Below are 9547 nucleotides of genomic sequence, written 5' to 3' on the forward strand. Positions count from 1 at the left end.
CCAGTGGAGTGTGCGGAGGAGCGGGGTGACGTGAGAGAACTTGGGAAGGTTGAACACCAGACGGGCTGCGGCATTCTGGATGAGTTGTAGGGGTTTAATGGCACAGGCAGGGAGCCCCGCCAACAGCGAGTTGCAGTAATCCAGACGGGAGATGACAAGTGCCTGGATTAGGACCTGCGCCGCTTCCTGTGTAAGGCAGGGTTGTACTCTGCGAATGTTGTAGAGCATGAACCTACAGGATCGGGTCGCCACCTTGATGTTAGCGGAGAACGACAGGGTGTTTTCCAGGGTCACGTCAAGGCTCTTAGCACTCTGGGAGGAGGACACAATGGAGTTGTCAACCGTGATGGCGAGATCATGGAACGGGCAGGTTCAGCTTGAGGTTCAGCTTGAGGTGGTGATCCGTCATCCACACTGATATGTCTGCCAGACATGCAGAGATGCGATTCGCCACCTGGTTATCAGAAGGGGGAAAGGAGAAGATTAATTGTGTGTTGTCTGCGTAGCAATGATAGGAGACTCGAGGTTGTAATCACTGGTCAAAGCTGCTTCAACAAAGTACTGAGTAAAGGGTCTGAATACTTATGTAAATGTGATATCAGTTTTTTATTTTTAATACATTTGCAAACATTTCTAAAAAAAAAACATTTTATGAGGTATTATGAATAGATTAATTATTATTATTTTATTAATATTAATATTAATTTTAGAATAAGGCTGTAATGTAACAATATGTGGAAAAAGTCAAGGGGTCTGAATATGTATGTATGTATGTATGTATGTATGTATGTGTGTATGTATGTATGTATGTATGTATGTATGTATATCTATACACACATTAAAATACAAAAACACAGTCATGGGAAGCACAAATAAAGCATCACAAATCACCCAGAAAAACATTTACATTCATCTCCAAATAAGTCCCCAATCAATACTTTAAATTGCCCAAACGGCACCAGAACATCAAGTTAAAATGAATTTTGCTCCAGCAATACAGTGTATTAAAACAAAAAAAAACTGATTTACCTAGCTCAGTGGAGAACAGTTAACCAATCCTGTGAACGGATGGGTTAGACAACTGAGTGTCTATACTTCAACAGTAGAGTTTAGATAAGAGGGAAGTTTATGAATTAGGGCCTTAATGTAATGTAGAGATCTACAGGTCTTTAGCGAAGTCCAGCCAACCTTTTGATACAGGATACAGTGATGAATATCAAATCTGTCCCCTGTAACAAAACAAAGGGCAATATGGTAGATGGCATCCAAAGGTTTAAGAGTAGTAGCAGCTGCACTTTGATAAATAATATCACCGTAATCAAGAACAGATAAAAAGGTTGATTGAATAATCTGCTTCCTACTGATTAGAGCAAGACATGATCTGTTTCTGGAGATAAAGACAACTTTAAATCTTAGCTTCTTAACCAGCTCATTTACATGTTTTTAAAATGTCAAATCCATATCAATCCAAATGCCTAGGTATTTATATGCGGGAACACGTTCAATTGGAGAACCATCTAATGAGTTAACATGTAGTTAATCTGAAACATTCTTACGAGAGTTTAAAAGCAACATGTATTTAATTTTGCCCGTATTAAGCACAAGTTTTCAATCAGCAGCCGGGGCAATACTACACATACCTGTATCTTCTACATGTAGATAAAGTTTACAGTTTTTAACAGAGTGACCAATGGTGTTTATATAAATAGTGAAGAGAACAGATGCCAAAATCGGCCCTGTGGTACATCTTTATGCACGTCAAGAAATTCAGACTTAACCTCATCAATCACGCTGGTCTGAGTTCTGTCACTAAGATAATCATGAAACCATGAACAGGCGTCAGAGCTCGAGCCTATCGAGGACAACTTAGTCAATACAATAGCGTGATCAACTGTATCAACAGTTTTGACTGGTCCACAAACAAAGCAGCACATTTCATTTTAGTGTGTAAAGCATCGACAAGATCATTAACTACTAAAGTGGTATCTGTATTAGTGCTACACCCAGGACTAAACCCTGATTGGTTTACATTCTAAATATATTTCTCAGATAAAAAAGAGCAAAGTTGTGCATTTACCAAGGATTCTAGAATCTTAGCTAGACAAAGAAGCCTTGAAATGTGGCGATAATGATTAAGATCTCTACTATTCCCGTCCTTATGGAGTGGCAGAACGAGCTGAAGTCCATACTTTTGGAATATTTCCTTACAACAATGTTAAATAACTAATGTGGGTTATTGAGCCAACAATGATGGGCGCTGCACACCTAAGCAGATCAGGATCCAATTGGTCGCCCCCCTGTGGATTTCTTGTTGTCTAATGCTAGCAAATCATCCAGGATGTATTTTTATGTAAATAGCCTAAAAGAAAAGCTTTGACTATCATTTCTCTGATCATTCAGAAAGTTTCCCCTATCAGCATCCAGACCAGTATCATTGTGAATAGGCTTAGAAGTTATTCCAAAGAGATAGCCCGCTGAAATAAAATGCTGATTAAATGCATTAATAATGCAATTCTTTCCCATAATGAGACCAGTGTCTGAATTCATTTGTTGTGGCAGAAAGGATGCAGAAACCTTCAGGGATTTGACAGCTTTCCTGAATTTAGCCGGGTTTCCATTACAATCTGAAAGAGCGGTTACATAATAATCAGATTTAGCCTTCATGATTTGTTTTACACAATGATTGCCAGTCCGGGTCTAAGCCTGTGTCCCTGGCCTTGACCCAAGCATCCTCTCTTTTATGAATTACTTCTGATAATTCCGGAGTGTACCAGGCATTCCATCTACATTTAACCCGTAATTATCCACAATAGTATTAAAGAGATCCGCAAAGAGGCTAAATGCTAAATCAGGTTCAGGGATAGCGGAAATACAATCAAGGTCACATCTGTTACCCCCTCGGGTTAATGGGTAAGGGTTAGGGGTGAATGGTATGGTCCCTGGAATGGAACTAACTAATCCAGAAAATGAGTGGCAGAGATCACCAGAGTTCAAACTGTGACTCATAGCCCACTTTACACAGAACTGGACCAGCAGGATAGGGAGGCCAGGGGACTGGACAAGCAGGATAGGGAGGTGAGAGACCTGGACCGGCAAGATAGGGAGGCCAGTGAACTGGACCGGCAGGATAGGGAGGCCAGTGAACTGGACCGGCAGGATAGGGAGGCCAGTGAACTGGACCGGCAGGATAGGGAGGCCAGTGAACTGGATCGGCAGGATAGGGAGGCCAGTGAACTGGATCGGCAGGATAGGGAGGCCAGTGAACTGGATCGGCAGGATAGGGAGGCCAGTGAACTGGACCGTCAGGATAGGGAGGCCAGGGGACTGGACCGTCAGGATAGGGAGGCCAGTGAACTGGATCGGCAGGATAGGGAGGCCAGTGAACTGGACCGGCAGGATAGGGAGGCCAGTGAACTGGACCGGCAGGATAGGGAGGTGAGAGACCTGGACCGGCAAGATAGGGAGGCCAGTGAACTGGACCGGCAGGATAGGGAGGTGAGAGACCTGGACCGGCAGGATAGGGAGGCCAGTGAACTGGACCGGCAGGATAGGGAGGCCAGTGAACTGGACCGGCAGGATAGGGAGGCCAGTGAACTGGACCGGCAGGATAGGGAGGCCAGTGAACTGGACCGGTAGGATAGGGAGGTGAGAGACCTGGACCGGCAGGATAGGGAGGCCAGTGAACTGGACCGGCAGGATAGGGAGGCCAGTGAACTGGACCGGCAGGATAGGGAGGCCAGTGAACTGGACCGGCAGGATAGGGAGGCCAGTGAACTGGATCGGCAGGATAGGGAGGCCAGTGAACTGGATCGGCAGGATAGGGAGGCCAGTGAACTGGATCGGCAGGATAGGGAGGCCAGTGAACTGGATCAGCAGGATAGGGAGGCCAGGGAACTGGATCGGCAGGATAGGGAGGCCAGTGAACTGGATCAGCAGGATAGGGAGGCCAGGGAACTCAATATGGCCCTGTTCTTGTGCCGGGATATTGGCTCTCCAAACCATCACACACCCCTGCTACATGGAGAGCTGTCTGCAACCTCAAACAGCCCCTGGGGGTGCAGCTGAGCCCTGAGATATGGGGTGATCCTTGACAGATGCACCCTGGCCACTGGCCTCAGTAGCATACCGGGGGAAATATTTAGCCTGGCCCCAGTAGCATGCTGGGGGAAATATTTAGCCTGACCCCAGTAGCATACAGGGGAAATATTTAGCCTGACCCCAGTAGCATGCTGGGGGAAATATTTAGCCTGGCCCCAGTAGCATGCTGGGGGAAATATTTAGCCTGGCCCCAGTAGCATGCTGGGGGAAATATTTAGCCTGGCCCCAGTAGCATACTGGGGGAAATATTTAACCTGGCACCAGTAGCATACTGGGGGAAATATTTAGCCTGGCACCAGTAGCATACTGGGGGAAATATTTAGCCTGTGAGAAGGGAGACTAATAGAGTGCCATTCTATCCTGTCATGCCAAGGCTGCAGTGGTAAGACAAATGAAGTATTTAACACAGACACAGACAACATACATTAATATGGGTCTTTAACCAACAGACAACATACACTAATATGGGTCTTTAACCAACAGACAACATACACTAATATGGGTCTTTAACCAACAGACAACATACACTAATATGGGTCTTTAACCAACAGACAACATACACTAATATGGGTCTTTAACCAGCAGACAACATACACTAATATGGGTCTTTAACCAGCAGACAACATACACTAATATGGGTCTTTAACCAACAGACAACATACACTAATATGGGTCTTTAACCAGCAGACAACATACACTAATATGGGTCTTTAACCAACAGACAACATACACTAATATGGGTCTTTAACCAACAGACAACATACACTAACATGGCCAGTGGCTTCTGACTAACAGATGGAGTCATTCCACGTCAAATCAACAAGCCATAGCATCCCACTATTGCATGTTTTTTTGGTGATCAAGTGTATATTTTCATTTTGTGGTGATGGTATAGTGTCAAAATCTCTGTGTTCATTTCACATGGAATGATCCAAAATCGATTCATCAATAAATACCATTTTCATAGTCTCATCAACAGCAGCACAGTACAGCATACACCCTGACGCCCAGTTGTTCAGAATACAAATGACAGATAAAATATCACTACTTGACATTTAAAATGGGGTCAAGTTTAACTTTGTCTGATTCAAATCAAATCACATTTTATTTGTCACATGCGACAGGCATTGGCTCAAGTGGTTGTTGTCCTTGATGATCTTTTTGGCCTTCCTGTGACATGGGGTGCTGTAGGTGTCATGGAGGGCAGGTAGTTTGCACCCGGTGATGCGTTGTGCAAACCGCACAACCCTCTGGAGAGCCTTGAGGTTGAAGGCGGTGCAGTTTCCATACTAGGCGGTGATACAGCCTGACAGGATGCTGTCAATTGTGCATTTGTAAAAATTTGTGAGGGTTTTAGGTGACAAGCCAAATTTCTTCAGCCTCCTGAGGCTGACTTACTAAATAAACTGAAGTTAAAAAAATCGAATAAAAAGTAACAAAATAACAATAACGATGCTATATACAGGGGGTATTGGTACCGAGTCAATGTGCGGGGGTTAGTTGAGGTAATTTGTACATGTAGGTAGGGGTAAAGTGACTATGCATAGATAATAAACAGCGAGTAGCAGCAGTGTAAAAACAAAGGGAAGAGGGGTGTCAATGTAAATAGTCCGAGGGGCCATTTGGCTTGGGGGTAGAAGCTGTTAAGGAGTCTTTAGGACCTAGACTTGGCGCTCCGGTTTGTACATCTAGTCAGTAACCAACAACGACTGTAATGTTATCTTCCTCTAACTTTACACCAACTTGTAATTAAAATGAATGGAAAACTCCACAGAGGTGTCATTCATCACTTGTTTTGTTCCCGACAGGGTCAGGCTCAGTACCTAATCACACACATTCACCGAGACATAAAGGGAACCGCTGTCTACAACACACAGGAAACATGTTGAAGACAGGCATAAAATTAACACTTCTATTCACACAGACATTTGAGAGAGTGTTTCCAAGAAATCTGGACATAGAGTTCAGAAGAACAGGACACCTAACCACGGAATGGAACTACATAGTGAAACAACGGAGTATCTCCTCAGACAAGTATAGATAGATACTGAAATGGATATAAAAATGTCAGAGCGGTTCATAATTTAAGACACATTTCAGCAAGACAAAATGTTACTCGAGGGCTTTTGTCAAGGGGGCAAAAAAAGAGAGTGACAATCGCTCAGGGTTGTGGCCGCACAGAGGCAGGTTAAGAAGAATTCAGAGTGTTTTCCTCTCTCCATCTGCAGAACACATCACTTCTGTCTGTCAGGGGACAGATGGGGGAGACGATTAACCCTAATAACATTCAACATCAACACATACTGGGATGCCTGTCATGAACATGACATAGTACCTGTTGAAAACCACAGATACCTCATGCCAAAATAGCAAAAGGATGACGTCATCAAGCTTCCTGTGTGTGTCTCTGTGTTCATGGTGCTTAAGAGGAAGAGACAGATCCCTGACTGCTCTCTGTGTCTCTAGAGAAAACTACTACATGAAAGAGCATTCACCATAGCTGTGCTATTGACTTCCCTGGTCGAGGTCAGCAACAGAGCATATTAATAATTCATGTTTCATGTCTTTGGCTCCAATGACCCAGGGAAGAGAGGCTAATGCATCATGCAGTGAGTGCTGTGCTGTTGGCCACAGCCCCATGAGGGTTCAGTGGGAAGGTGTTTCCTCTTTCCTCTCTAACTCAACCATAGCGGAGGACTTCCAGGTGGATATGTGTCTTTTTAGGGGGTAAACAAGGATGAAGAGCTGTTGTACCAGTGTCAAATAGAGGCTAACTAGGCATCGTGGCACTGTCTAAATCTTTTAAATACACTCATTTACTGCAACGGGAGTGAAGCCTTTACCAATATTTCACTGAACGGGGCAACGGGGCCGCTGAATCCGATCTGACCCCTGACCTTTTGCATGCCTTAAACAACTTTGTTAGCGGGTGACTGAGAAGAAGTCTTTCACACCTACGTTATCCTCACTGTGCACTTAACATCTGCCCTGACATCTTCTACGACCACAGACAAACAGACAGCATAGTGCGAACACTTCGGAGGTATTCTTTAAGTGATTTGTTTTTCACTCACAACAGACATAAACTAAATGTCTTACATCCAGTAATAAGGTGCGGACAGCATTAGTCTGGACATCTCCAGTCCTATATAGCTAGAAAAGGCTTGTGATTAGGGACGGTAACACTTTATATATGTTGCCTGTTTTGCATGTTATTTTGGCATTAATACGTGTCACATATCAGTTTGTAAACAATGTAAAAATGTTAATAAAGCCGCATACAAACATGGTCTCTTTTTTGTTTTCTTGAGTAAAGCAGCTCCAAAATACAGGTGTTTCAGCCTAACTTAGTGCTTTCTGTGGTGGTGGGGCAGCCAGCGGAATATACAGAGCATTGCGCCGTGATTGGCTCAGGGTTCTGTCACTCGTGAGAACACTACGTCACCGCAAAATCTAAGGGGAGAGCTACAAAACTCTAGCCACCTTGGGTGCTGCCATAGAGTTACATTAGAAGTGCCCATCCAAGAAGGCTCAAAGTCATTGGCCACAGATAAAATGTCAAATCACGTTATACGTAGAGTAGCTTTGATTGGACTGATCATGTCAACATCATACTTACAAAATCTTAGCTAGCAGTCATCATCATGAATTAATTCAACAATCTACTGACAAATCCTTTTCAATCCTTGTCATATGAAGAGAAATTATAGATAAAAAGTATCAGTGCTCATCAGCCATTGGACAAACATTACACAAGTTGGAAATTGCAAATTCAACAATGAGTGGTTTAGAAGGAATCAGTGACAGTGGCTAACTGCAAGCATTGCAAAGCAATCACTAGCCTATTATTCAGTGGAGTGGCTGTGTGGTCCCATATCTGGGATTAAGGAGCTCTTTTCCAAGTTGAAAATGATAAAAATTCAACATTGGCCATGCTGTCAATGAAGCATGATTTGTGCCTCGCTCAAAACAACAACTCGGAACTACGAAAACTTGAGTATGGAATAAACAAGCTCCGACCGAACTGAAGATCACTGACATCATCATGATTCAACCTTGTTCTAGAGAAACGTAATCATCGAATATTGTAAGAGCTGTCATTGTCTACTTATATGCCCCCTTTATTTATCCTACGACTCTGACTTGGTGTACAGGGATAACACTGAGAACGGCCCATGTTCTGACTCTTATCCGCTTGTCATCCACTTATGCCATAGTTTGTACATCTCAATTGTCATTAGAAACCACATTTGTTAAGCATGTCAGTCAAATCAGCTGTTTTTAAAAGGCAGCAAATGAGGCTGAATGAACTGTTTCGCTGCCAGAGAAATCTCCGCTGATAGCCAGGTGTAGTGGTAAGACGTTGGGACAGCTTTATGTAGGCCATTTGTGGGCACCGTTTGTCACCGTTATAGTACAACTAACGCATTGTTTAGTGTAGTGTAGTGGCTTGCTGGCACGCATCCCACTTTTTTTTTTTTGCCCCACCAAGATTTACATTATAAAATCCTCACTGTTTACAAAGTGTGTGTGTAGTGAGATCAGAGGCAATAGAGATGACAAGGGATGTTCTCTTGATAAGTGTGTGAATTGGACCATTTTCCCTTTCCTGCTAACCATTCAAAATGTAATGACAACTTTGTCAGGGAAACTGTATGGCGAAAAAAAAGTACATTATTTTCTTCAGGCATAAAGTAGTAAAAGTTGTCACAAATATGAATAGTAAAGTACACATACCACAAAACTACTTCAGTAGTACTTTAAAGTATTTTTCTTTAAGTACTTTATACCACTGCAGAGCAGTAAAGGATGGCGCACAGGACAGTCCTTAATCAAATTTGTAACATCAGAAACTCTAGCAAAACGTTGGTTATGGAGTGATATTAGTGCCACCAACAATGGATTCTGAATTTACTGCAATTCTAACTACAACCCACTAGAATCCCCCCCCCCCCCCAAAAAAATAAATAGGCTTTGGCATTTAACTCTATTTTTTAAAGAGTGCTCTGCTCAGAGGCATAGCTAACCATCGTAATGGGGGCTTAACAGAATTTACTTATCAGTGGCGTGGTCTTCTTGAGATCTCTGCAGACAATGAAGAAATGACCACATGCAAAGGTATCAGAGAGCACCTCCCGAGTGGTGCAGTGGTCTAAGGTGCTGTAGTGCTAGCTGTACCACTAGAGAGAGGGTTCGAGTCCAGGCTCTGTTGCAGCTGGCCGTGACCGGGAGACCCATGGGGCGGCAAACAATTGGCCCAGTGCTGAACGTTTTTTTTATTTATTTCACCTTTATTTAACCAGGTAGGCCAGTTGAGAACAAGTTCTCATTTACAACTGCGACCTGGCCAATATATAGCAAAGCAGTGCGACAGAGTTACACATGGGAAAAACAAACGTACAGTCAATAAAACAATAGAAAAATCTATATACAGTGTGTGCAAATGTAG

The sequence above is a fragment of the Salmo salar genome, chromosome 24, assembly GCF_965601325.2.
Source record: "Salmo salar chromosome 24, fSalSal1, whole genome shotgun sequence".
Lineage (NCBI taxonomy): Eukaryota > Metazoa > Chordata > Actinopteri > Salmoniformes > Salmonidae > Salmo > Salmo salar.